Genomic DNA, 25,725 nt, shown 5'->3' with positions numbered 1-25,725 from the left:
CCTTATTCTTGTAAGGGTAGTAGCAATAAATTTAAACGGTTAGGTGCTTGCAGTGAGGAGAGGCATAATGAATGGAGAGGAAAAGACAGTTGATTATTTCCCCCATCTATTGTTCTCTTTCCTTTTTCCTGCACTTTTACTGCCTGTGATGGGTTCAGTAATGTGTGTTTATAGTTTTAGGAATGAAGGAAATACCCCAGGAAATAGATGAATTCTTGATAACATACATCAATAGTAGAGACAGTAGAGAAGCATCCCATGGGATGTTGTATTTTGATTGACATCTGTTATAACAAGGCTTATATACTTGTTTTTTGGGGGAAGAGGGGTTGAAATTGAATTGGTACATGTGCTTTTCGGATAAGGATTGGAGAAAGTGGGAGTAAATATTCCCAGAGCAGAGGTATGTTCTGAATTAGAGTCTTTGGCGGAGGTGGCAAGTCCTTAAGTGAGTAGGACTGAGACTGTGGATGGGGAGATGATCAAGGAGGAGACTCTTTCGGGAGCTTTATTATCAGGGTGAAGTTTAAAGCCAGAGTGCTGCTTAAATGCCTGAGCCTTTTAAAAGTTTGGCTTTTGGGTTGAGATATAAGATGGGAATATGAATGATAGATTTGTTTGTGCATCGTGGTGATGGAAAAAACTGATTCTGGATTGTCCATGTGATCCAGAATGGGAAAAGGAAATGCCTGATGATGGCATAATAGTAATTTGAGGAATTTAATAGATTGTTTCTCTATTTAGGAAGGGCCTGCTATGTTTCTTGAACCATCTTAGGCTCTGAGGCACTGAGCCAAGCAAAAATTCCATCCGAAGGATGTTTATCAAGGTGGGGCTTTGATTCAGGGTTGGGTTAGGAGTTAGGAGTTGAACAGAGGAAGGGGAGAAGAGGGAGAGAGGACTGGGTTTACTCTGACTTTAATTTCATGAATGAGCTCTGAGAGAATGCCTGTGTCTGTCAGATGTGCCCATAGGGTAGGGTTTGTTTTGAATAGAGAGAGAATAAGTGTTTTATGCTCCAGTTAATAGAGGGAGTAAAAAGAGAGAGTGGATCCAAATGTCAGAGTTAAGTCAGAGCATCAGTAGTCATCATCCTAGGGGAAGACATTTTACCCTGGGGAATGATAACATTTCTTCAGACCAAGTTTAGCAAATTGGCAAAACGGGAAACGGGTGCCATGCTACTCTTGACTCCAGCTGGTTTCCTGCTGGGGCCTTGGGTCCAGTTTCCACAGTGACCTTCTCAGAGAACACTGCACCCACAGAGACAGCTGTGCTCTTTCAGGAGCAGAGAGTTCTGGCTTGACTCCTGGAGTTCCAAAGGGGTGTTCCCACCTGAGAAGTTTCCTTACTGCTGATCTCATCCTTGGCCCAAAAGTTCGGGTCTCCCCGAGGAGAAGGATGTCCCAGAGTTGGGGAAGAGGAAAGTTCCTTTTTGCATTCTTTATGGTTCCTTTTCTCCACCTAGACTTTGCATTTAGAACTGATCCTTTGTTTTTATTACATTTAGAACCAATCCTTTGTTTTTATTCCTTTGTATATGCTCAGTTCTTTGCAATGAGGGAGGTTTTGGGAACAGATGATTCTATGTAAGTAATTTTTTTCAAGCTCAATGTCTTTGTGACACAGGTTACCCTTTTATAAGATGGTATTTCAGGCCCAATTATCTCTGACCTTCAGAGGTGATGTAAATGACTATTTTCGTTTATTTATGGTTGAAACGTTATAGGAGATGATGTCTTATTCTTTTATAGTCTCTTTTCATTTGTTTTGTTTAACTATTCCAGTAATTCTTTTCTCCCCATAGAAAAAGTGAAGAATTGCACTTGTTATTTACAAATAAATGACCAGAAAGTTTGAAAGAATCCAGACTAGAAATGTTAAGTTTCACGTGGTCTTTCAAAATCACAGTCAAAATTCATTTTACAGGTCATAAATATTTTTTTACAATTTGAAATATCTACATGATGCATGAGTGGTAAAATGCATTGAAGCCGTAAGTAGGATATGCTTTATCTACTTTTGAAAATAAGATATCTTTTTGCAGTATAAAAAGCATATAATACTGTAGGCTTTCAGTATTTTTATTTTAAAATAAGAGCTAGAATGACATAGAATCTAGATTCTTTATCCCCTCCTCCTTTTAAATAATACTGACTAGATATATTTCTTAAGCATATTTCTTTGTGTTTACCAACAAAGCAGATATAAAATGTACCTTCCATATACATGGTCCAGAAAAGTTGCTTGTGATTTAAATTATGTATTAAAAGTGACTTAACTTATGAATTTAGGGATCTTTCTTTTTTTTCTATTACTGATTGAAATTTAGTAGGAAATCATACCCTAGCACTTATTATTTGAAGAAAGGGAAAGAATAAGAGACTTTAGCCCTTGCCCCTGTAAAAGAATCTATTCTTTTCTCGAGTTTGTCTATCCCCAGGTAATTTTTGTGCTTGGATCAGCTTGTGTAGTAGCTCTGGGTAATTGCTTTCCAGAACTATGCAGTGTAACTAGTCCAAAATAAAGCCTCTGAAGATTTTAAAGATAAAAGAATCACCTATGAAAAATAGTGTGTTGTGGAATGTTCAAGCTGGAAGAGATCTTTGAGATCATCTAGTTAAGTGCTCTTTTACAGATGAGTAAGTTGAGGCTAAGAAATGCTATGCAGCTGATGGTGTCACAGCCAGGACCTGAAAACTGGATTTCTTGAGGCTTTGACAGCCCTCTTTTAGGGAGGTACAATTTCCACAGAAATCAAAAACCATTAGAGTTCTACAGTAATAAACCTGTATCAGTGTTGCTAGTTACAACCCTGCCCATAATACAAGAGCAGGGACAACAAATGGCATTTGATAATCTTCACCTAAGGACCTAGATTCCCCCTTTTCCCCTTCCTCTAGTCCAGCTATTTCTTTCTGTTTTTTCTCTACCTTGCTTCTCTATCTTCTTCTTAAGATTGATATGAAAAAAATCTATCAAATAATTGGTTTATAGTCAAAAAGTTTTATTAGTATTATTAATAACTAGATTTTCTATGAAGTTTATAGTCCACAGTCACAAGAATGCCAGGAAGTGGGCCTGTCATGCACATTTTAAGATTTTTTTTTTAAAGTACAAAAACCGGAAGTGATTTGTCCTTGTTTCCGCAGTTTAGATGATGGGAAATCAAAAAGAATGTCCTTGCTGATTGTGCTTTGCCCCTCACCAACCTGTTTCTGGTATATTCTGTATTGAATTAAACCTTTTTGTATATCTCTGGAAGATAAAAAATGTCTTCCAAATAATTAAGAAATTATTTTCCACATGCTCTGCCTTTGATTTTGTTTTCCTCTCACATGTCAGGGACTATCAAATGATAAGTTCATCTCTGTCCCTAAATTAAAGGGCCTCTGATGTCATTTCTTTGTTTTGTCAGTAATGATCTTAATTTGTATGGTGCTGAACCTGTGGTTCTTGTGTGGCTGTTGCGTTAACCAAATTCACATACTCGTTTCTCCAATATGCACAGAAGTAGAAGGCAATGAACTATATGCCCCCAGGGTCTCGTTTTCCACATTCAGTAATTACCAACATTTTGCCTCTTTTACTTTATCTATTCCTTTTTTGAAATTTTTATTGTATTTGTCGAAGCATGTTAAAGATAATCCTGGACATCCTGTCATTGCATATTTACGTAGTTTTGTATGCATCACTGAAAAGTATATTTTCTTATTTAACCAAAATGCCACTATTCTCTAACAAAAATATTAATAATTCCTTGGTATCATTTAAAATCGTCCATAATCAAATTTTCTCAGTTGGAATGATACATGAAATCCTCAAGTGACAAACTGGTTATATCTCAGAGTCTTTAAATGAGCTCTTTGGCAATTTAAATTCATTTTTAGATGGAAACAGCATATAAGTTGTATTTAGCACCCCCAGGCCATTTTACAAAATCCTACTTAATGTGAAATGAAATGCAAATAATACATATATGCAGAAAATATAATAGAAACAATACTTGCTCCTATTAGGGTTTCAAACTAATATGTGTTTCCATTAGCAGTCTGCTACTTTTGAATGTTGGTACTTGATGAGTATCATTTTTCTTGGGAGGAGTTTGAAAACACACAGATCTTTGTAGCAACATTAAAGTAGGCTTTAGAACAGTACTTCTCAAAGTATAATCACTGGACCAACCTCCTCAGAATCAGCAGGGATGCTTGTTAAAAATATAGATATTTGGGCCTCTTGCAAAATCCAGTGAATAATAATGTCCTGGTGAAGGGCATAGGAATTTGACTTCTTTTCGTTCCTTTTTGACATATGTACAAAATCAGGGGTACTCTGATTCTCTGCTGCTCTCAGACTCTGGGGCAATCTGACACTTCAAAATTGCAGACAATTTCATTTAGTTGAGAAAAGGTAGGAATGTTACAAATGGACATTAGTTGGTATTTTATCCAGGTATTGATTGTTTGGAGGAAACAGCTTCACATGAACTAGCCTGAAAGGTTATGTTATGGTACCTGGAGGCCAAAAGTTCATTGACCCCGTGAGAGATTGGAATTGGGAATCAGAAAGTCAGCAAAAATCAAGGCAGCCATTTCCTCCATTCTCTCTCTTTTGTTTTCCCACAAACACAGCACAAAGTCTTTGCTTCTCCTAAATCCGTTTCATCCTCTGACATTTCTCTGCAGTCTTACTTATCTTGATTGTGTGTCAGTGCTTGTGGTCCCAAATGGCCACCCCATTGGAATAAGTATTTCCTCCTATAAGTGGCTCGGTACTTGATAAGGGACTGGAGTCTATATTTGGAGGGGGTCATTAGCCCCATGTGTCTAGCTTTTATTCAGTCAGCTGTGGCCAAGAGGACACAGGGATATGGACCGCTGCTCACTGAGGAAGGATTGTGGAACAAATTCTGTGAGTAGGAAGTGTGGGTTCAGTAGGTATGACATATGGAGGTGGGGAGGAGACAATGGGCATCTAGTGCCCTAGGGGGAAAAAAATCTCAAACAAAAATTGTGGACACACAAATTCTTATTACATGTGAATGATGTATGATGACCTATCAATTAATCTGACTGACTCAGCCTGCACAGTTCACTGTGGCCAACTCCTTTGCCTCGAATCACTTAATTCACTTGAAGGGCATTTACTTGACAGTGGTTTCAATTGATGCCACCCTTCAGTGATGGTCATCATCCTTGATCCTTATCCTGACCTTGGCATCTGATGACAGGAGCTATCAACTTAGGATCGTCCCTACTTCATGGTAGTTACCTTCATCTGAGGCAGAAGGCAGCTGTCTTTTCCTATTTTAAAACTGAAATCCTGTAGCAGATCTTCTGCTTGTCAAGGTTTTATTTTCCAGTTTGAAGGTTGCCTCTAATTTTTAGTTAATTTGCAGGATACATTTGCAGTCCAGCTTTTATCTGCAATATGACTTTATTTTTCTTACTTCTTTGAAAGCTCAGCTTCTGGTTTGCTTTTCCCCTAGGGGCATATATTATTTCTATCAAGAGAAGGAAAATTGAAGTCATTCATAGTTCAATATAAATGTGGGCCTTAATTAATGTAAGAAAGCTCTCTGCAGTCTTATGGATGTTGCTTTGAAATATTTCAGTGTCTATAGAATGGTAATAAATAAAATGGTAATATATATATACACACACACTGATGTGTATTTCAGTGAGGATAAGCAGACTTGGGAATTCTCTTTTTGGGACTCTAGGTAAAGGATAGCTCAACGGAGAACCTGGGAAATGGCCACCAGTCTTTGCCAAGGAATGGGAGCAGAAGGGAAGCTTTCAGAATCAATTTAGAAGAGAAACGGGCGAGCTGATACAAGGCGAGCATCCTTTACTTCTTGTCCGTCCCTTTGGTTCCACTCATTTAGTATTTTTCAAAGTCATGGAGAAAGTAAACACAAGTAGGGGGATTAACATTCTTAACTAGTTTACAAATGCTTCTGTCAGTTCCAAAAGATCATTTATAGGCTGGCTGTTTATTTACATATATTTTTCCTTAGATGTAATATTACTTGTGGTGGTTAGGTTGTTAGGGCAGTCAGTGAAAGTTCCAATATCCTGGGCATAATGTTTTAATATGGTGTCGATGGGAAGATGTGGGGCAGTATGATGGAACTGAAAGCTACTGGACTGGGAATCCACAAACCTAGTCCTACTGCTGGTGAGTGATGTGATATGAGCCATTTCCTATACTTTCTGGGCCGGAGAGTACTACAATTTCATTTTATTCCTAGAACAAGTGACTCTAATAGCTCTTAAAATATGAATGATTTCCTAGTGTGCAGGTGTCTTAGGAGGCTTTTTTGGTCCCACTGGCCTCAGAAATTCCCTCTCAGCCTTTGTTCAAATCTTCTCACCTAGTAACCACTCCTTCTGTGATAAAGAGAACGTTTGGGTGCCATGGGGCAAGGTGCACAGGCACCACCTTTATGGAGATGATGGGGGCTATGTGGCGCTAGTTAAACTAGGAATTGTCCGTCAAAGTCTAGGTCCCAATAATAGAGAGTCAGAAAAGGTATCATATCTGGAAGAGGCCAGGTCAGGTGGTGAAATCGTGCTTGAACTTAGAAATAAGGATATAAGATTAGATATGAATATTTGAGAATGGCATAGGTTCAGAATGCACTTGGTTCTGCCTGACTTAAAGGGTTTGCGGAGGTCGTAACTTCAAAGTCCTTCTCTAAAATCTTCATGCTCCACTCTCAGGTCATCCGTTTGGTTGCCCAAGCCAAAAACCAAGGAGTCCTCTTTCTGGCCTTTTGTCAAGTAGTGCTAAATCTTTCATCACAATATTCTTGAGTCCATAAACTTCTCTCTATCTCCACTGCTACCATCCCAACGTGAGCCACTGTCTTCTGATGTCTAGGAGCCTTGTCAGTGGCCTCCTTGCTTCTTCTTTAGCCCATTTGGGTCCATTTTGCATTCACTTGTTAGAAATGAACTTTTAGAAATGTAGATCATGTTATGTCATTCCCTGGTTGAAAACTTTTTAATACCTTAGAATAAAATTCAGAATTTTACTGTGGCCTACAGGATTCTACGTGGTTTGGCTTCTGTCTGGGTCATAACCCTCACCTCCATCCTATTCTTCATTCAGTGTACACAGCCACAGTGGAGAAGCAGCTGTACCTGCCTGTGAACTTGGCAAGCTTTTCTCTACCTCAGAGCCTCAGGCTTGGCTGATTCCTCTGTCTGAAACCTTTTTTCCTGGTTCTTTACGAAGCTGACTGCTCTTTATTCTTTAGGTCTCAGCATAAGATTACCTTATCAAGGAGGCCATTTTTTGACTAGTCTACCTAAAGTATTATCTACACTGGGGTTTTTTTTCCCCACTCTATCATGTATCCTAGTATATTTCCTTAGTTGTACTTACCATAATCTGAGTGGTCTCATTTATCTATTTGGTCTAATTATTGTCTTTCTCTCCAAATAAAATATTTTGGTTTTATTGTCTTTGGGTTCTTTGATTAAAAGATTTAATGAGTAAGTGGACTATTAAAGATAAGTAGTTGAAACCAGTTTAACAAATTATATTTTGACGTATTTATTCTAATCGTGATCAGTCATCAGCCTCGTCTTCATCAAATTTTAAAACATATTTCTAATTTTATTAACAGATTCTATTAACAAAAATAAAATTATATCCTAGGCTCTTGGACCAGTGAGATTTTAGCAGTATGTATCTTTTGCTTTCATTACACATACAGGAAAGTTTGATTATGTGTAATGAAATGAATGGATATATTTCTGATTTTAATCATTATTCTTATTTAATGGAATTATAAGTAAAAATTACATGGTGAATTGTTAAAACCTCCAGCTTATTGTGTGTTAAAAAGCCACACATTTAGAAAAAATTAAGTGGAAGTATCAATTGGGTTTATAATACGAGTCTCTCAGAGCAAGGGTAAATGTTAGCAAATGTTTTAATTATTACCTATAAATGTCATTGATGAATGATTTAGGCCAGTGCTCATGATGTAGACATAAGGAGACATATACCCCTTGGAAATACAAGAAGATTTTCCAAGAGATGTACAAACTCAAGAGATTTAAGATAACCAGTTTCCAGATCCTCATCTTCCATATGTACTTCTCCCTTAAACTTACCTTCCTGAGAACCCACTTATATTTATAGTAACCTTCTCATTTGGTGCATTACCCCGGGGCACGAAAACCTCCAAGGCATCACACACAGGGAAAGCTTCCTATATGATTAATCAAAGTACCACAAATCAGAAGGAGTTCCTGTCTTCTTATGCCTTATATTTCTGTTAAGGGAAGACACGTTAGAAATGTGGATCTTGGGCTTGTGTTGAAATATTCTGAATTCAGATATATGATGGTGTAATGGGATAATGACAATTTTAATTTTTATTTTTCAATTTTCTTTTATTGACTTCAGTTCTTCCTTCTCCTGACTGATGTCAAAGAATAGATAACCTTTGTGGGAGAGTTTCCTAAGAACAAAGCAAATGGCGCCTCCGTGGGAAATACCGAATGCTGAAAATGGCCTTTTGTCGTGTATTTAAATGTATTTTCCACTATTCTCAATACTTGGGACACATCCAGAGCTGGAAGAAAACATACCGACAAACACCTGACGTTATATAGGTTAGTGCTGCAGGTGAGGGAAGGTCCCCGGGAAGCTGACTTGGAGCCTGCTGGGGCCCAGAGCTCTTGGGAGCAGTGCCTGTGGGAATGAACAGAGGGGCAAGCCGGGCTGTAGTGCAGCCACAGCAGAGGCGTGAGCTGATTCTCTAGGACCTCGAGCTGGGATGGCCCTACAGGACCGCTCAGAGTTAGGGTAGAGAGGCTGGGCCTCCCAGCGAGGGCCTGACCTTGGGCTTGGTGGCTCTCTTCAGCTGAGTGCAATAGCAGGCAGGGAGGACTTAGCCAGGTCTTAGTGGCTGACACCCCGCCAGCTGGGGGAATTAATTGTGCTTCAGTCCTGAAGGGGACAGGTTTGGATGATGTGCTGCAGAATCTGCAGTAGTTAGTAATTCTGATTATTTTAAGTGTAACAGAAATCCTTTTGTGAGACGACCAGATTTTTGAAGATAAGTTGGATAAAACTCAAGGGTATAATTTGTACATAATTTCTTTCAGATTTTATATGTCTTATTTAATATTGTGGTTAAAACCTATTATATGAAATGATATGAAATATTTATTCCAGTCAGTTCCCATCCTACTTTATCATAAAATGCTTTAATATTTTCTACTTTCTATTAATAAAATATACTAGCTGCTAGAGTAATTTTTAAAAGTATATATCATTTGCTTTCATTAAAACCATAAGAAAATTGTATCATGATGAATACTACAACCTATGAAGTGATTTCTAATTTTATACTTACTTAAAAAAAATTATATCCAAAAGCAGAAAATCAAGGTGGAAATGTACACTCACCAATTACCAGAGGAATTCCATGCCCTTCCTAGCACTTTGTCATACTCCTCAGAACTCTGAATTCTGGGTGATTTTAATTTTGACTGCTTTCAGTTATTTCTCTGAAAAGATATAATCCATAATTAATTTTTAGTGTTTCTATAATTTTCTTCTCAGAATGCATATTGATACCTCTCTTTGAATTGAAAAGTGAAGTTGAACTTTGACAGAACAGAAGTCTGATTTGGCTGATTGATTTGAGAGTGAGGGCTAACATTCCAGTTACATGGTTGACATTTTTCTTAAATTGAATGAACTAAATTTACAGCTCTAAACTTTTGATGAAAATATGTTTAAACTGCATTATAAGACAAAAGCATTTTATGAAAAAAACTTGGAAAGAAATAATCCAAAAGCTTCATCAATATGTTGGTTTGGCCAAGGTGTGATAAAATTAACATTTTCCCACATATATTTCCAAGTGTTTTACTTTGAACAAAGTGCATTTAAGTGAAAGAGTACCACATCATTAATGGTAAAGCCTTGTTGATAAACTGTCCAGAAGTTGAGAAAGTGAATGAATCTGAGTAACAAATCTTTTCCAGGTCAGACGGTTTACAATTCATTGTTTTCAGTTGTATTATAAAAGGCCCTAATTGATTTACTGGATGATGGATCATTAAAAAATCATTTTTAGTTCAGATGGAATTCGAAGGTTGACATTGCCTTCTACCACCTCTGCACTCTTTTCTCCTTCACCCAGCTTCACTTTTCTCTCTAGCACTTGGCATCATCTGGCATATTATATGTTCACACATGTATGTGTTAATTCTCTGCCTTTGCCCACTAGAACATAAGCTCTGTGAGGGCAGGGACTTTGTTTTATATGCTACTCAGTCTCCAGCTGATAGAGCAATGCCTGGCATTTCATAGTCCTCAGTAAATTTTGCTGAATGAAAGTATAAATGAATGAAAGAGTGCATGAGGAAGGAGTGGAGGAAGTAGTTATTATAAATGGAAGCAATGAGGGAGTATTTGAGAATGTACTGATAGTTGAATATAAATGATAAAGAGTAGGGAAGGAAATTTAGGGAAGTGAAATGTAGTTTAGTTACTGGGAGGGGTCTGATGTTGTTGGATGTTAAAAGAGATCCTCGTCAGGATAATCCTAACGTTTGAGTATTAATTTACCACTCCGAGCACATTCTAAATTTGGATTACCCTTGCTCAGAATAAGTGCTGTTCTTTGTCTCTTTGGTCCCCTTGTAAGCATTTTCAGTCTTACTGGCCCATGTGTGCCAGTTAAAAAGCACGTATGCTTTATGGGACTGAGTCCAGTAAAAGCTTTTCAATCAACCCACATTCACAGTGGAAGATTACTTTCATTCTCAGGAAGGGTGACATATGTGTGTGAAGCCCAGTATTCAGATGAAAGGGGTACTTTGGTATTATTTAACTGTGTATTGGCAAGACTTGGGCCAGTATCTAGTTTCTCTTTAGAGACATTTTGCATTATATTACGGTACGCTTACTGTGCTGTGCCAGGGAAATTAAGATCAGCTGGAACACTGTAGGTCGTTGGCTTAGAATCTTAGGGCACTGGGAACTTGATGTTTTGTTTTAATGACCTCATTTAGGCTGAACCTGTCTGTGTCCCAAAGGCATAAGGGCCCCTTTACCAAACCATGTCAGCACCCTGGGAAATATATGGGAAAGGTTTCAAGAGAAGTCATTTGAAAGCATTGGGTCAAGCTCCATGTGAAGAGTGCTTGGTAAATTAGGATGCTTTAGTCAAGAAAGATGAAGAGGAGGCGTAACTCAAAGTTCCCTGAACATGGATGTGGCCACCAAATTCCGTGAAATCTGAGACATACTTTGAAGGCTGAAGAAGAGAGTTTTAAGAATAATGAAAGGGAGAAATGTTTACAGGGCCTATAGCAGTTTACGAGTCTTAAGCCCTGGCAGATGCTTTCTGCAGAGATTCCAGAGGACATCACTCCTGTGGAATGAAGCACCTCCTCCATGTTTCTCCAAGTGGGAGTATATATGATGTATACGTGCATATGGGCTGTGTGAAGACTGTGGGAGGGCCATATGGGAAGTTGCATGATAAACATGGAACACCTTTCTGGAACAATAATTTTAATTGAAAATGGGGAAAAACACTTTTCCATTAAAAAATAAACACTCCTGTTTTTGTTAGTTGAACGCACAATTACATGGATTTTTAGGAGCAAATTTAAACAGATACCTTAGAGTCATTGCCTACCGTGAGATGGCAAGGGCTGTGCAGTGATTTTCTTTTGCATTTTTGGTGGTTCTGGTGGAAAAATTTGAGAAACACTCGTGTGATTTTCAGATCTGTGGGAAGCGGCTTTTTGTAGTCCTTAGGAGGACGGGTTATCATCTCTCTTTTCCTTCTCAGTTCTTCTCTAGCCAAAGTTCTTTCTCTCTAAAGCTTCTCTGATTTTATTGGTACTTATATCATTAATATTGAGGTTACTGGGTTGTTAAACATTGAAAGTGTTTTTCCTCCTCCACTTTCCTGCAGCTTGGCAGGAAGCTGCTCTCACCAAGATCTCTAAAGACCACCGTATTCCTAAAGACCTACTTCAGTGCTTATTTTGCTATCTCAGCAGTTTGGGGCATTTTTGACTACTCTTTCCTTATTGAAACATTTTTTTGGCTTCTACTTCTTATAGGTCTCTGTTGTAGGATGTTAGGGTTGGAGTTCCTTTGGGTTTTATACTAAAGCTTTTTATTTTCATTTTATTGCCGGGGTGATCTCATCTCCTCCCGTGCCTCAATTATAGTCTACATGTAAGTCTAGATTAGGTTATCATGGGCTGCTTGCTAGATATCTTAATTTGTACAGTCCATAGACATCTCACACTCAGCATCTTCCAAATCAAATTAATGCTTTTCTTCTTAAACTTGCTTCTTCTCCTGTGTTTCCCTTCATTGGGAATAGCATGCTGTCTACTTATACTAGAAAATCAGAGATCTTTGTTCTTTTTTTTTGGCTCCTCACTATTCCTCTGTCTCCTCATTCCATTGGCTATAAAGCCCTCTTGGAAAAACAACTGTTGAATTTTTCCATTTTTAACGACCTCTCTGCCATTATCATAGTTCAGGCCAAATCATCTCATAATTACTTTGAGAGTCTCCTCACCTATTGTCCTATTTTTAGTCTTGTTCTGTAATATGCTTAAAACATTTTTTTTCATTTGAGGAGCTAAAATTCATAGAACATAAAGTTAACCATTTTAAAGCGTGTAACGCAGTAGCATTTAGTACATTTGCAGTGTTGTGCAGCAGTCGCCTTTATTTAATTCCATCCCCCTAAATGGAAACCCTGTATCCATTAAGCAGTCCTCCCATCCTTGCCTCCCCCCCACCCCTGGCAACCATTAATCTGCATTCTGTCTCTGTGCATTTAGCTAATTCTAGATACTTCACAGAAATGGAATTACATGACCTTTTGTATCTGGTCTCTTAAACTTAGCATGTTTTTGAAGTTCATCCATATTGTAGCATGTGCTCTTAATTATGAAATAATATGATTTTAATTATGAAATCATTGCAAGCATATAGAGAAGTACATATTTTTTCTATTGAAGAAATAGGAGTTTGTTCATATATGGTAGCTCCACTCTTCGTTTCTTTGTTCTCAATCCAGTTTCGTCTCTCCTTTCCCCCTACTATGAGGGAACCACTGTTCTGATGTTGGTGAGTATCCTCTCCTTCCGTGTTTTTATATTTTTGTGTTATACAGCACTGTAGTGTGTTTTAATGATTTATGTAAAGGTATATATTGTATATGTATCTGCAACTTGCTTTAATTCAACATTTTTGGTTAATCCATGTTAGTAAATGTAGATCTAGTTTATTTTTAATTTATTTCATTATATGCATATATTACAATTTATCCTATCCCCATTGAAGAAAATAGAGAATCTTCTTAATGTTTGTCATTAAACACACTGTAGTGTACATTTGTGTGCCCATGGGCAAAGGCTTCTCTGTTGTATGCATTTAAAAATGGGATTGTTTGAGGTACATGATCAGTTTTACTAGATATTACCAAATTGTTCTCAAGGGTGGTAAACCCACCAGCACTACATGTGTCTCCATTTCCACCCTTTCTCATCAACAGCTGGTTTTTTTCAGATTTTGAAGTTTTTGCCAATGTAGTGAGTGTATGAAATTTAATTATGATGTTAATTTGCTTTAGCTAGATAATATTTGTACAATCAAGCATCTTCTCATTTGCTTCTGACCATTCATATTTTTTCTGTGTGAATATCTCTTTTTTCTATTATGTTTGTCTTTTTAAATTGATTTTGTAAGAGTCCTTTATGTAGTATGGATACTAATCTTTTTGTAATTGTAAACATTGCAGTGATCTTTTCTCAGTACTTGTGACTTGTCTTGACTTTGTTTACAGTGTCTCATAATACAGAATATTTTTGTTTTAATTAAGTCAAATCTAGTTTTGTACTTTTGTGCATCTTAAGAAATGTTTTCCTCCTTCTACGTCATGAACATATCTTCATCTAATCGTTGTAACATTTTACTTCTCATACTTGGGTCTTTAACACAGCATGACTTATTTTTCGATATGATAATCATAGGATTCTAATTTTTTTCCAAATGAATATTTACTCATATAGGTACCATTTATTAGCCACTTATTCCTTCCCAAAGCATTTTGCATCTCTTTGATCACATATCAAGTTCTCTTTTTTATAGTAAAGTGATAGTTTTAAAGAGCAAATCAGGTTATTTCATTCTTCTTTCAAACCATTCCTCAGATCCCCATCAGGCTGTGAATACTGATTTTACAGGGCTCTTGGGCTACTGCATCTCTGGACCAACCCTCTAATCCTGTCACCCACCTTTCCTTCCTTATACTCTGTGCTTTAGCAGCACTAAACTCCTTTTAGTTTTCTAGTACATCATTCTTTCTCTTATCTAACCTGATGAGGATCAGGTCTTTACATAAGATGTTCGATCTTTCTGCATCTCTTTTCTCCTTAATCTTTAAAAAGCTAGCTCCTAGTATGTCTCTTTGAAGACTCAGCTGAGAGAGCCTTCCTTTCCCCTCCCAGATCAGTGGTAGGTGCCCTGCCACTAGGTCAGTTTCGTTGCTTTATCCGTCTGTTTACGTATCAGTGTTCTACTCTCCAGGAAGCTCTGGGGGCAGCAGGAACCAAGTTGGCCTTAGACATCTATGCATTTCCAGACCCCAGCATTGTGCCTGAGACATTATAGGCACTCTATAAATACTTGCTGAATTGAACAGATGGTTCTGATAACATTTTTACCTAAAGTAGGATTTGTCTCTGAAATATGTGATAGATGTTCCATACAGTCTCCTTGAGCATTTTCAATGATGAGCTTGATTTGCTTGTGACTAATAAAATCCTGATATAAATTCTTTCTTATGAATTGCATATAAACCAAGGGTGTGTATAACTGTTAGAAATTAATTGCAAATTTTTGGTGAGATTTTACCTTTCCCTATTTAAATCTTAATTTTGATGCATTATTCCAGCATGTCAGGATATTATGGAATTGTATTCTTTCATTACAGCAGTTGTCCTTCTTAGTTTTATTTCATATGCACAGAGATAGAGATGACATTAGTGTCTTCATTCAAGAGTGGAAAACAAAGCTTGCTACCCTGGCCTACTTCAAAGGTGATGCTAATGGATTAGTCAACACTTGAGGCTTTCTCAACACGTTGCTAATCCATTCAACCAGTATTTATTGAGTGTCTGCTTTGTACTACTACCCTTTGTCTTTGGTGTAGGTATAACTGTGTCATCATTCTAGTCTTATTCCCATTTTGTCTGTCAGGAGTGTCATGAGATAGTTCTGTTATTCTGTAGAAACTGAGAGATCTTCAGTCCTGGATATTTCTCTGACCTGTCAATCTAGAGGCTTTTTTAATGATAATAGCTTAGCAATTATTACTGTTATCAGTAATACTTATTTAGTCCTTACCATGCACCAGGCATTGTGCTAAAATGTAAGTAAGTTTTATAACATCCACTTTTCCTAAAAACCTCCGTGAAGTAGATACTTTCATCATATCCATCTTATGTAGGAGGATGTTTCCGTTTAAGAAAGATTATTTGATCAAAATCACACAGCTGGGAAGTGACGGGGCAGGATCCAAACTCAGACTGTTCTGTATGAGTGAGATTTGCAGACTCCTGATGACCCTTCCTTTCTTCCTCCCTCCCTCCGTTCTTTTTTTTTTTTCCACTTAAAAAGTTTTTTGAAAACAAAAAAAGAATGTTTTTAATAGGGTGGAATTCTAGAGGTAGGCATTGCTGAGACCTCTCTCTTACGTGGTATAACCAGTGTGCCTTGATGGAGCCAGTTTTAGATTTACCCCGAGGTTCCTTTCACTCAACATAGCTTGAACTTGATTAGTGTATATCTAGATATATAAAATTATAGTAATTTCACAAATTTAAATATGAAAATGCTTCTTACTTCTTTGAGAAAAATTATTTTTCAAAACTATTAAGCTAAACCCTGTATTGTAGAGGTCCACGGAGTTTAGAGCAGGTAACTTCTCTTCTGCTGGTTTCTAACGGTGCGTAGAGCCTCTTGACTGTTTTAGTGATGCTACAGTTTTCAAGGTACTTTCAAATATGTTATCATTTTTATCCTTTTAACATTTGAATGTTGTAAGTAGAAGAGTTAGTGTTATCTTAGTTTTACAGATGTTAAGAAATGGGGTCAAAGATCAAGGGTTAAATAAATCATGTATAGTCTTGCATAGTCGACTTGAACCCAGACTTTTAGATTTCAATTCCAGCCCCGAGTGCCTAACCCAAAATTGGTAAGTGGCAGTCTACTTAAAGTCTGCAAAATACCTCCTTTGTGCTTTCAGTATCACCAGTTTTTCTGTAGGGAGACAGATTGTGACAGTAATAAAAAAAGTTGTCCTTTAAACTGCACCTAAAACCCAACCTTACTATATTCTGATCTCTCTTGACTTCCAGTGTTTTTCCTATGATATTGGTATATTGCCTTTAGGAAATATTTTAAAAAATCCTTTTTATTATGATTTCAGAAAGTATCAGAAATCCTTATTATTTTTTAACTTGTAGGATTTTGGATGATTTTTAGAAACTACCAGAGAAATTGGTTCATTGTCAAATCAGGATGTATTCTGATTGAAAGAGCTTAGTTGTGCTCTAGGGTATTAAATTAATTTTTATTGACAGACCCTTGCCTGGGATTTAATTGAGATTTAAGTTGGTAAAAATCCTGCCCTGTAATCTCGAGAACAATTGGACAAAGTAGATGAAGTGGAGAGGAGTGTCTTTTCTCAGCCTTGTGTCACATTGGACAGAACCCAGGTCACCTGCAGAGATAGTGGAGGGTTGGTAGTGCACCTGTCCTGCCACTGCATGGCCACCGTCAGCAAGCCAAATACCCATTATTAGAATAAATGTGAGGTTCTAAATATCATTGCAGAGAATTCTGTTCTTTAAAGCATGAGATCAAAAAATGGTTCAAGTGTTTAGAGATTGAATTAAATTCCATTTAAAAAAAGTTAGCGATCCTTCATCTGTTAATATGATTACCCTCCAGTCTCAGAAAAATGTTCTACATGTAATTGCATGGCAATTCTCAAACCTCATGGGGCATGCCACATACCTAGAGTGTTTGCTGTAAGTATGGGTTCCTGGGTCTTATCCCCGGGGAGTCTTTTCCCATAGATCTGGAGTGGGCCTGAGGTATTAGAAATTTTAACAAGCACCTCTCAGGAGATCTTTATGATTCTGATGCATGTTGTCTGTTGCATGTAGACCACTTTTGAGGAAACCTTGGTATCACCTGATTGAATTAGGGGTTCGAAGAACATTTCTCTTACAGAGGAGGAATTGGGCAATCCGCCGTTATTATGGGTGGCAGTGTTACTCATACATCCACATACTTTATATAATTTGTGGTTCTGTAGTATATTTTCTAAAGGATAACACTTGTCTAAATATTTTTACTTCATCTCAAAGCTGATTTGAAATTGCATTACCTTTAAAAATGAAGTGTATTTGTTGTTTAATAAAGAATCTCAATGGCAATGGGCACGTGGCTTGGTGACTGCTGAAGTGGTTGCTGAAGTAGCTCACACAGGAGGGCGCTGTTGAGATATGTTTTTGTCTGTAGTTAGTTCCAAAAATAGACAGCAGAAGGGGTGTGCTTTAAGTGACCCAAAGAACCTGTGACCTGATTATTTCAATATGGATTTTTCTGGATTGCATTGTGAATTCATTTTACTTCAACCATTGTAAACATCATTTGTTGAAACAAGTGGTATGTTTAAGAAAGGACCATGTGATCAGAAGTTTTTATGAGTTAATTATTTGAAGCAAAATATTTTAATTATGTATTTCAATAATTCTGATTTCTTTTCACATTTTCACATTATGTTGTGAACACTGGTTTCATCTAGCATCTTTTATAGGTAGGGTTTTTTTTTTCAGTTGTAAGAATTAAGAGTCTGATAAGCTAAATGGTTAGTTGATTATAAAATTAGAATTGACAGATACCTCCTACAAATTAGTTGTTGAATAAAGTTTTGCAGTGTTTTGCCTAGGAATTGAAGATATCTGTCATTTAAACTATATCATTAAAAAATTGGAAATGAATCCCATATCCTAAAACTTTTTTCTTTCCTTCCAGACTTAGTACATATGTAGACACTTTGTTTATAACTTTTTTTTCAAGTGGCATTTCCCCACAAATGCTTTTGTTAATTATCAATTAATATTCTGTTAGTAACAATAGAATAAATCAGCTTGAGTTAGGTTACTAAGCAGAAAAGGAATGCTGCCTTTGCCATTCTTTTTGTCATATTGTGACCTTTTTTGAAGCCAGGAACTGTTCGTTCTTTTTTATCTTTTTAGTGTCTTCTGTGAAACATTGGGGAGAGTGATGAGTGTCACTGTCAGTGTCAATTCCTAGATACAGGCTGTGCTGGATTAAAAATGCCTATGGATTCTTTCCTACCCCCCCTCCCCCACTGAGAGGTGGAATCTATAACTTGTCTTTTAGAATCCTTGAGGGATCTGATTATTCGGCCAATGTAATACCGTGGAAGTGACACTGTAAGAGTTTCTGATCCAAGACTTTAAGAGACTGGGGACTTCCATTTCCTACTTCTTGGAATACTCTCTTTGGGAGCCCCTAACTTTCTTATCTGAGTCCAGTCCAACTATATTGAGACCACGATGTTGAGAGGCCATGTTTAGGCTCTCTGATAGTCTCAGCTAAGCCCAGCTTTTCAGTCATCCCTGCCAAGGAGCTAGACCTGAGAGCAAAGCAATCTTGAATCTTCCAGATGAGCCCATCCTCCAGCTGAATACCTTGTGACCTTTACTGACATATAGAACTGAAGAATTGCTTAGCCAATTCCTGTCCTGATCCACAAAGTCATCAGATACGATAAAAGCATTCTTATTTTAAGTCATTGTATTTTGGGGCAGTTTGTTATGCAGCAGTGTTAATCAGCACACAGGCAACGTATCTGAGAGAAGAATAGGTGCTGGTAACTGGAAGGTACTTTGAGGAACATCTTATTAACCACTCCCGTTGTAGGGAAAAGCTGCATTCCAGAGAAGATAAATGACACGCTCATTTCAAGGTCATCCAGACAGTCATGGTCACAGTCAGAACTCTAATCTGGCTTTGTTGCATTTGCCACTGAAAGACCCTAGAAGATCGTTTATTTTGCACTTTACACCTGGCTTATGGATATAGCCAATAGACACATAAAGAATAGCAACATGACAGAAAGAACTTTTGCAACCTCAGAAAGGATCCTCAAACAGTGTTTGTTCCAGTAATACCCAGCCCAACCACTGTGTATGATTTAACGACTGTTATAAAAAGTTACCCTTCAGTGTAAGTTGATGTTTCAGTTAATATTCAAATTTAGTAAATAATGCTAGAAAAATAAGCATGTGCACAAATAGTGAATGTTCATTGTCTATATAGGCAATTCTCAACACTTACGCAATTTGTATTCTAAAAATTCCTTGGTAAATTTGGAAACTATTTTCCTATGGAAACAATGATAATCAAATTTCAATTTAACATGTAATACGCCTAATATACAGTACTTTAAATAATCACTGTTCTATGGGAAAATGCTTTCCAAATTCCAGCTTGGTATCTTTGAACCCATCCGTCCACCCTCTCCCTTTATTTGACTTTGGCAGAGGAACTAGGCTCTACTCCTCCCATGAGCAGTGGGAGTGAGCACCTTACCTTGTCCTTGGCATCAGTTGGTGGCAGGTGCCTTCTTATGCCTAAGGAGGAAGGAGAGAAAGTTCTGAGGGCTCTATGCAATTGGAGAGTGTGCTCTACTTGGTGATAAGGAGAGGAAAGAAGCCAGCAGCATGGTTCAGGACTTCTTGCTGGTTAAATTCTTAGTTCACATCAGCTCCTGGTGCTTTCCCTCACCTCTTTCTTCTAAGCAGTGTAGAGACTGGTTTACTTGCTTCACTTTCCATCCTTCCCAATAACTTCCTCCTTCCAAGGTTATCAGTTTTTAAACTCACTAGAGAACAGGGTGAAGTCTTTGCATTTTTCTATACTTTCTATTTCTAAAGGTAGGACAGTGATTTTTTTCTTTAATTTCCTTTTCTTTCTTTCCAACTCTTCCCTTAAGTTCTTCTCTCTTCTCTCTCCCCTTTCCTTCCTTCCCTCTGTTCCACCCATTGTCATATTTCTCTTAAAATCAACCTAATTTCTTTTTTGCCTTGGCAATTGTTATCTAGTATAGTTAATTAAGTCCTTCAGTTTATTTTTAGATTTAGGGAAGGTGAGTGGCATCCTTACTGCTTATATAACTAAGACAAATTATATGTTTCTACTAGATTATAAGCCCTTGCTAGGAGGGACTACATCTGATTTTTCTCTGTAATCCCTTTTCACATAATTTAAAAATACTTAGTAGTATTTATTGTATAAATGAATAAAGATTAAAGATCACAGTTATGACCTCTCTATAATTATGTATCTGTGCAATGAAAGAGGGTGAAATGCCCTGAAAAGTATTTTAAAATCCCGTGAATACTTGCATAGTGCCCATATTTCTAGCCTGTGTGTTTAATTCAAGTGTATGGAAGATTTTTTTTTTTACATTTTTTATTGATTCATAATCATTTTACAGTGTTGTGTCAAATTCCAGTGTTCAGCACAATTTTTCAGTCATTCATGGACATATACACACTCATTGTCACATTTTTTTCTCTGTGATTTATCATAACATTTTGTGTGTATTTCCCTGTGCTATACAGTGTAATCTTGTTTATCTATTCTACAATTTTGAAATCCCAGTCTATCCCTTCCCACCCTCTACCCTCCCCCCTGGTAACCACAAGTCTGTATTCTCTGTCCATGAGTCTATTTCTGTCCTGTATTTATGCTTTGTTTTTGTTTGTTTGTTTGTTTTTGTTTTTTAGATTCCACATATGAGCGATCTCATATGGTATTTTTCTTTCTCTTTCTGGCTTACTTCACTTAGAATGACATTCTCTAGGAGCATCCATGTTGCTGCAAATGGCATTATGTTGTTGGTTTTTATGGCTGAGTAGTATTCCATTGTATAAATATACCACATCTTCTTTATCCAGTCACCTGTTGATGGACATTTAGGCTGTTTCCATGTTTTGGCTATTGTAAATAGTGCTGCTATGAACATTGGGGTGCAGGTGTCATCCTGAAGTAGATTTCCTTCTGGGTACAAGCTCAGGAGTGGGATTCCTGGGTCATATGGTAAGTTTATTCCTAGTCTTTTGAGGAATCTCCACACTGTTTTCCACAGTGGCTGCACCAAACTGCATTCCCACCAGCAGTGTAGGAGGGTTCCCCTTTCTCCACAGCCTCTCCAGCATTTGTCATTTTTGGATTTTTGAATGACGGCCATTCTGACTGGTGTGAGGTGATACCTCATTGTAGTTTTGATTTGCATTTCTCTGATAATTAGTGATATTGAGCATTTTTTCATGTGCTTTTTGATCATTTGTATGTCTTCCTTGGAGAATTGCTTGTTTAGGTCTTCTGCCCATTTTTGGATTGGGTGGTTTATTTTTTTCTTATTGAGTCGTATGAGCTGCTTATGTATTTCGGAGATCAAGCCTTTGTCGGTTTCACTTGCAAAAATTTTCTCCCATTCCGTAGGTTTTCTTTTTGTTTTATTTCTGGTTTCCTTTGCTCTGCAGAAGCTTGTAAGTTTCATTAGGTCCCATTTGTTTATTCTTGCTTTTATTTCTTCTAGGAGAAAATTTTTGAAATGTATGTCAGATAATGTTTTGCCTATGTTTTCCTCTAGGAGGTTTATTGTATCTTGTCTTATGTTTAAGTCTTTAATCCATTTTGAGTTGATTTTTGTATATGGTGTAAGGGTGTGTTCTAGCTTCATTGTTTTACATGCTGCTGTCCAGTTTTCCCAACACCATTTGCTGAAGAGACTGTCTTTATTCCATTGTATATTCTTGCCTCCTTTGTCGAAGATGAGTTGACCAAAAGTTTGTGGGTTCATTTCTGGGCTCTCTATTCTGTTCCATTGGTCTATATGTCTGTTTTGGTACCAATACCATGCTGTCTTGATGACTGTAGCTCTATAGTATTGTCTGAAGTCTGGGAGAGTTATTCCTCCAGCCTCTTTTTTTCTCTTCAGTAATGCTTTAGTAATTCTAGGTCTTTGATGGTTCCATATAAATTTTATTATGATTTATTCTAGTTCTGTGAAATATGTCCTGGGTAGTTGGATAGGGATTGCATTAAATCTGTAGATTGCCTTGGGCAGTGTGACCATTTTAACAATATTGATTCTTCCAATCCAAGAGCATGGAATATCTTTCCATTTTTTAAAGTCTTCTTTAATTTCCTTCATCAATGGTTTATAGTTTTCTGTGTATAATTCCTTCACCTCCTTGGTTAGATTTATTCCCAGATATTTTATTACTTTGGGTGCTATTTTAAAGGGGATTGTTTCTTTACTTTCTTTTTCTGTTGATTTATCGTTAGTGTAAAGAAATGCAACTGATTTTTGAACATTAATTTTGTAACCTTCTACCTTGCTGAATTCTTCAATCAGCTCTAGTAGCTTTTTTGTGGACCTTTTAGGGTTTTCTATATATAGTAACATGTCGTCAGCATATAATGACACTTTTACCTCTTCTTTTCCAGTTTGGATCCCTTTTATTTCTTTCTCTTGCCTGATTGCTGTGGCTAGGACTTCCAGGACTATATTGAATAGGAGTGGTGATAGTGGGCATCCTTGTCTTGTCCCAGATTTTAGTGGGAAGCTTTTGAGTTTTTCACCATTGAGAACTATGCTGGCTGTAGGTTTGTCATATATAGCTTTTATTATGTTGAGATATGTTCCCTCTATACCCACTTTGGCGAGAGTTTTTATCATAAATGGGTGTTGAATTTTATCAAATGCTTTTTCTGCATCGATTGAGATGATCATGTGGTTTTTGTCCTTTCTCTTGTTGATGTGATGTATTACATTGATTGATTTGCGTATGTTGAACCAGCCTTGTGTCCCTGGGATGAACCCCACTTGGTCATGATGAATAATCTTTTTTATGTGTTGTTGGATTCTATTTGCTAAAATTTTGGTGAGGATTTTGGCGTCTATGTTCATCAGTGATATTGGCCTATAATTCTCTTTTTTTGTAGTGTCTTTGCCTGGTTTTGGTATCAGGGTGATGGTGGCTTCATAGAATGAGTTTGGGAGTATTCCCTCCTTTTCAATCGTCTGGAAGAGTTTGAGAAGGACTGGTATGAGTTCTTCTTTGTATGTTTGGTAGAATTCCCCGGTGAAGCCATCCGGTCCTGGACTTTTATTTGTAGGGAGGTTTTTAATTGCTATTTCTATTTCCTTTCTAGTGATCGGATTGTTCAAGTGTTCAGTTTCTTCTTGATTCAGTTTTGGTGGACAGTATGTTTCCAGAAACTTGTCCATCTCCTCTAGGTTATCCAGTTTGGTTCCATATAGTTTTTCATAATATTCTCGTATGATATTCTGTATTTCTATTTTGTTTGTTGTAATTTCTCCATTTTCCTTTCTTATTTTGCTAATTTGTGCTCTCTCTTTTTTCTTCTTTGTGAGTTTGGCCAGAGGTTTGTCGATTTTATTTACTTTTTCAAAACACCAGCTTTTGGTTTGGTTGATTTTTTCTATGGTCTTGTTAATCTCTATTGTATTTAATTCCTCTCTGATCTTTATTATTTCCTTCCTTCTGCTGCTTTTTGGGGCTTTTTGTTCTTCTTTTTCTAATTCATTCAGGTGGTGGGTTAACTTGTTTATTTGAGATTGTTCTTCTTTTTTGAGGAAGGCCTGTATCGCTATAAACTTCCCTCTTAGCACTGCCTTTGCTGTGTCCCATATGTTTTGAGTGGTTGTGCTTTCATTATCATTTGTCTCAAGGTATTTTTTAATTACAGCTTTGATTTCCTCATTGATCCATTGTTTTTTCAATAACATATTGTTTAATCTCCATGCTTTTCTTTTTTTCTCCTTTGTTTCTCTGTTGTTGATTTCCAGTTTCATGGCATTGTGGTCAGTAAAGATGCTTGAGATAATTTCTATCTTCTTAAATTTGTTGAGGTTTCTTTTGTGTCCAAGTACATGATCGATCCTGGAAAATGTTCCATGTGCACTTGAAAAGAATGTATATTCTATTTTTGGGGGGTGTAAAGCTCTGAAAATATCCACCAAATCTAGTTTTTCTATTGTAGTATTTAATTTCTCTGTTGCCTTGTTTATTTTCTGTCTGGAAGATCTGTCTAGTGATGTTAATGCAGTGTTAAAATCTCCAACTATGATTGTATTCCCATCAATATCCCCCTTTATCTCTGTTAGTAATTCTTGTATGTACTTAGGTGCTCCTATATTGGGTGCATATATATTAATGAGTATAATATCTTCATCTTGTATCACTCCTTTAATCATTATAAAATGTCCTTCTTTATCTTTCTTTATGGCCTTTGTTTTAAAGTCTATTTTGTCTGAAATCAGTACTGCAACACCTGCTTTTTTTGGCTTTTCCATTTGCGTGGAATATCCTTTTCCATCCTTTCACTCTCAATCTATATGTGTCCTTCTCCCTAAAGTGGGTCTCTTGTACGCAGCATATTGAAGGTTCTTGCTTTATTATCCAGTCTGCCACTCTATGTCTTTTGACTGGAGCATTTAGTCCATTAACATTTACAGTAATTAATGATAGATGTGTGTTTATTGCCATTTTGAACTTATCTTTGCAGTTGAATTGGTATATCCTCTTTGTTCCTTTCTTCTTCCTTTTGTGGTTTGGTAATTTTCCTTTGTATTATCATGGATTTTATTTAATTTTTGTGACTCCCTTGTAAATGTTTGACTTGTGGTTACCCTTTTTTGTAAATCTATTAACCTATACCCGTTTTTATTAAACTGATAATAACATGATCTCAAACCCATCCTACTGTTAAAAAAATTTAAAAAAGAAAGAAAAAAAGATTCTATATTTCCCTGCCTCCCTCTCCCACTCTCAGTGATTTGTATGTCTTCTTTTATAATTTCATGTTTTCTTTATTTGTAATTCATGAGTTATCACCTTTCCAGTTGTACGTTTCTCATTTCTGTAGCATCCTGCTGCTTTTCTATTTAGAATAGCCCTTTCAATATTTCTTTTAGCGTGGGTTTAGTGTTGCTAAACTCCTGCAGCTTTTTTTTGTCTGTGAAACTCTTTATTTCTCCTTCTATCCTAAAGGATAGCCTTGCTGGATAAAGCATCCTAGGCTGCATCTTTTTTTCATTCAGGGTTTTGAATATACCTTGCCACTCCCTTCTGGCCTGTAGTGTTTGTGTAGAGAAATCAGCTGAGAGCCTTATGGGGGTTCCCTTGTAATTCACTCTTTGCTTTTCTCTTGCTGCCTTTAGAATCATTTCTTTATCCTTGACTCTGGCCATCTTGATTATGATATGTCTTGGTGTGGGTCTATTTGGGTTCTTCCTGTTTGGGACCCTCTGAGCTTCCTGTACTTGTATATCTGATTCCTTCTTTAAGTTTGGGAAGTTTTCAGTCATGATTTCTTCAAAAACCTTTTCAATCCCCTTTGATCCTTCTTCCCCTTCTGGGAAGTGTATGGAAGATTTAAAGTTAAATTTTTCCTTTGGTTTTCTCTTTTACCTTTAATACTGCTTGACTTTGTTGTTGCAATATTGTCAGAGTGGAACTGTGTAAAGCCATAGATGAGGTGTGGTTAATTCACTAATAATAAGGGCAAAAC

The 25,725-nt window shown here is 37.0% G+C and overlaps 1 protein-coding gene across 3 annotated transcripts in view; it reads left to right on the top strand.

Annotated features, from left to right (window-relative positions):
• Window positions 1-25,725, top strand: part of GRB14 (growth factor receptor bound protein 14) — a 110,113-nt gene that overhangs the window by 2,658 nt on the left and 81,730 nt on the right. The gene's annotated exons all lie outside the window — the stretch shown is intronic.

Source organism: Vicugna pacos, chromosome 5 (assembly GCF_048564905.1).
Source record: "Vicugna pacos chromosome 5, VicPac4, whole genome shotgun sequence".
Classification (NCBI taxonomy): Eukaryota; Metazoa; Chordata; class Mammalia; order Artiodactyla; family Camelidae; genus Vicugna; species Vicugna pacos.
Note: the sequence above shows the minus strand (reverse complement) of the source record. Positions and strands in the feature narration are given on the sequence as shown.